Genomic DNA, 4,077 nt, shown 5'->3' with positions numbered 1-4,077 from the left:
AAAATTCACCTTATTAATCAAACCAATCAAAATTCTGGCTGTGCAGTAAGTTCATATGTAACATTTATTAGAAAGTGGCAAAGGTTACTGATGTGAATGATCCCACCTGATAAACAAAATCTGACTGTTATTCCTCAACTTCCTCCCTGTTCCTCATCAAAAATAGAAAAATACAAAGGGCAAACTCTGAAATAAACACGGACTTTGCCACAGAGGACTTCAGCAGTTTACTCCTTGCTATGACTGCTTGCCAAAGAACAGGAGCTGCACGTGTGCAGTTTTCACACATACCTCTCCCCAAAAGGAGAAGGGAAAAAAATAATTACTTACAAGGACAGGCTGACTTTTGATGACTTTGAACCCTGACACCTTTGTCTAATTATCATGACAACTCTATCTCAATCTGTTTGCCATTATGTGTGAATGATGCAGTTCTAGACTATGACACCACAGGAAAGAAAAGGCACCTCACTGTATGAATGGTGCCTATTTAAAGTATATAGGTCACTAGTATGACACATTTACACTTGGCTGTGTAATTACCATTCTCTCTTATCGAGGGGAACTTTGGGATGGAAGAGAGGCCATAAACTGTGTAAGCTGCTCAAACGGCTTTTGCCCTCTACAGAAGCCAATCTCTCCGGGAAAAGCCAACACTGTAACACATAGGGCTAAAGAAAATGCTTGTTGGCTTGAGACACGGGCTCCTTCACTTTGTTCCTACAAAACAGTAGGACATAAACACAACGGAATTTTACAAGGATTGTCCCAAGAGAGAGTTAAAATTAAAAACACCATTTATAAAGACTAAGAAAAAACAGTTGATTTTTTTACCCATGAAAAATTGAGCCCCAGACCAAAAAGTCTGAAGAATATTAGCTCTCTCCTAGCCTAAACCAGGACAGTGGGCCAATACGAATTTTGTTACGTGACTGCTCTTACTGCATTTTCAAAATTTTTAATTAAATTCCTGAATAATTCAGCAGTCCATCATTATAAGACATGATAGTAAACAATTTTTCATAGGTCTACATGTAGAACTTAATATGAAATAAATATGTGCAAAGAAATTCAGGCAGGTACTATTTTGAAATAAGACATCAAGCATTGCATTGACCTCATAAGTGTTTCCAAGCTGTATCAGCTTAAAACAAAACTGTGAGCGCATCACATACATTAAGCCAGGTTTAAAAATACCCCAGATCAATGGAGCTGATTGATTGTTCTGTGACTCCAAATTTACTCAGAAATTCCTACATTCCTTCACACACAGTCCACCTCCTAATCTATCCTGAACGTAGCCTGTCCTTGTGTGATAAGAGATGTCTCCTCAGCTTCAAAATCAATTGAAAATAGGCCCCAGCCATAAGAGTGGTTGGTGTCAGAGTTCAATTTCTGTTCGGAAAGCTGTGCTCTCCTTGTGCTTTTCCCTAGGTTCTGTTCTTTCCAGAGGCTGTAATAAGCAGTGTTTGAAACTCAAAAGTGAACAGCATCGCTCTGAGTCAAGACATTCACCTCCGAATGGATAAGTTATCCAGAAGTTGAGGAAGCAGAACAAGGTGAGACTGCGTGTGAATAAAGCAATGAGTTATTCACTTTCTAGGTGTTCTTTCAATTTTCTCAGGGAAAAAAAAACCAAACAAATCTATAAAATTAAGTAATTACTCAAACACAACCAAAGCTATAATACCTGTAATTAGAAACTTCTTTTATACATTTTTTCAGGGCTTTCTAAACACTTTATGGGAATCTGTCATATGTATATATTATTACTATTTTGTTTGCTCTTCAGATCAAATCCATGTGATTGATCAAGCTGTGCACAGATTTCAGAATTTGAAACATTATGAGGGCTTTTTTCCCCACAGATAACCCACAGTGCCCAACTTTCCTCTCACTCATTTAATCATACTGCTGCAATTACTGCCCTGACACCTGCAATTATATACATTAGCTGTACCTGGGCTTCCCAATCACGGATCACGATCTATGACAGCTGGCTGTCAATTAGATTGAAATAAGATTTGTTCACACCTAAATAACCACTGAGAAGCACAGGTAAAGAACAGCAGAAGCAGCACAGTAATACTGAGAGACTTTTGGAGACCATTTATCAGTTGTGTAAGTCTTACACTGTGGAGGGACAGACTTTTTGTCTTGCCAAACCAGTCAGGCAAGGAAGAAATGCTGGAAAAAAATAGTGGAGAAACAGCGTTTTCTGGCATTTCTTTGGCAGGTGAAACTAATAGCACTGTAACAAAATTTGACATGTTTGGAAATGGTCCAGAATTATTTAGTATTCGTCTATTTTGTAGTGTTTAAATTCTTTCAACTACAAGTCTCCTAAATGTGGTCTTTTAAATTATTTCATGTCCTTAGGGTGGGTTCCTGAAACTCCTCTTGGTTTCCAGCTCTTATCTGGAGATCAAAATAGCTACCATGCCTCACAGAAGTAAGCCAAGGTGCCCCAGCCAAGCCCAGGTAGCAATATAATCTCTTAAGAAGGAATCCAGAACAGAAGAAATTAAAAGGAACAGTTGGAGTTGCCACACCAATTTCTTAAAGTATTCCTGACAGGAATTTACCACACCACCACATTCATGCAGTGGGAAACCACAGGTTTTTCAAAAAGATATGTAGAATGATTTAGCCAGTCTGGATGAACTTAGAGGCAAGACCTTTCTAGAAGGATGGATAAAAGTACTTCACATCTTATTTTACCTTATTTTATCTTATTACCACTTATTTTTGTTTTCTGAACCCATCTTTGAAATACAAAGATTCAAGATGATGTGGAAAAATCTGTATTAAATTTAAGAGGGAAGGAAATCCAGAGATAAGACAGTGACTGTCTTTTTCTGATCTGCACCATAGCTGTGCCCAGACAATTTAAACATGTTATAATTCTGTAATAAAAACTGTTGTTAACCACAATCAAGCTGCAACTTGTTCAGATAAAAGGACTTTCTTAATAGTGTTTACTTAGACATATATTAAATACAGACTGCCGGGTTAAGGAGAATAGTGATAAGTATTTAAATTGCAGGTCTTTAACTAGCAAGAACTTTATCCTGTTTCCTCAGAGAGGTAGTCATTACTGAACCGGCTCAGAGGGCAGAAGATTAAACACCTAATCATTACATAGGGTGTTGAAAACTCAGGGCTTCATGAAAATGCCAAGTATCCTCAACGTTACTTCCCACTGGGTTTAGTCCCTCGCACTGTCCTCCCACCTTTGTGAAAACATTTGAGTTTTCCAAGCGAGTTACATGATTGTGAATTACTCCTCAAGCTGCCATTAGGCAGGGACGCTTCAGCATCGCGGAGTTACGTGGAGTAACAGGGTTTCTCAAGCCCGAAGTACTCCCTGTATCACATTCCAGCCGCAGGCAGAGTTGCTGAGCCAGGCTTACATTCCCTGAGCCCTGTTACACATCCATGGAGTGCCTCTTCTGCGTTACCCGATGAGATGGTCAGTGCTGCTTGGCAACACGTTCACAAAGTGAGAGATGCCGAAGGCCTTAATTCTGCTTCCAGGTCTTTGTCTTCTCTGCTCCTGCTGAGACTATCTACACGCACCATCTCCCCCCTTGGAAACAATAAAACCTTTAAGTCTTTCTCCCCACCTAACTGAGCGAACTCACTCCGGAGGAGCACAGGTAGTACGTAACGAGGTATACGAGAGCCATCTACGTGCTGCCAGTGATACATTTCACAGCAGCGGGGGTGATCCTACTGCATCAGCCCTTTTGTTAGCAAGCACTCCATTTACTAACAGCCAGAAATGGAAGAGCGGGTCCACCCTAAGCAGCGAGGTGCACCAAGCAACCCCCTGAACCGCCTCCGCCTCACAGACCGGCCCTGGGTCACCCGAGCGGGCAGCGCCGCCGCCTCAGAGCCTTGCGCAGGCAGACGTGTCGCTCACTCAGCAGCTGCCGAGCGGGCGCTGCACGACGTGGCCGCACCGCGGTGGCCGAAAGCCGCCGGCCTTCGACCCCCACCCCGGTGGCGGGGACGGGTCGCTCCTGCCGCCACTCCCCCCCTCCGCCGCCCCGCGGGTCTAACGCGGCGCCCTCA

Source organism: Parus major, chromosome 4, assembly GCF_001522545.3.
Source record: "Parus major isolate Abel chromosome 4, Parus_major1.1, whole genome shotgun sequence".
Taxonomy (NCBI): Eukaryota; Metazoa; Chordata; class Aves; order Passeriformes; family Paridae; genus Parus; species Parus major.
The sequence above is the reverse complement of the archived record's forward strand: the minus strand, read 5'-3'. Positions refer to the sequence as shown.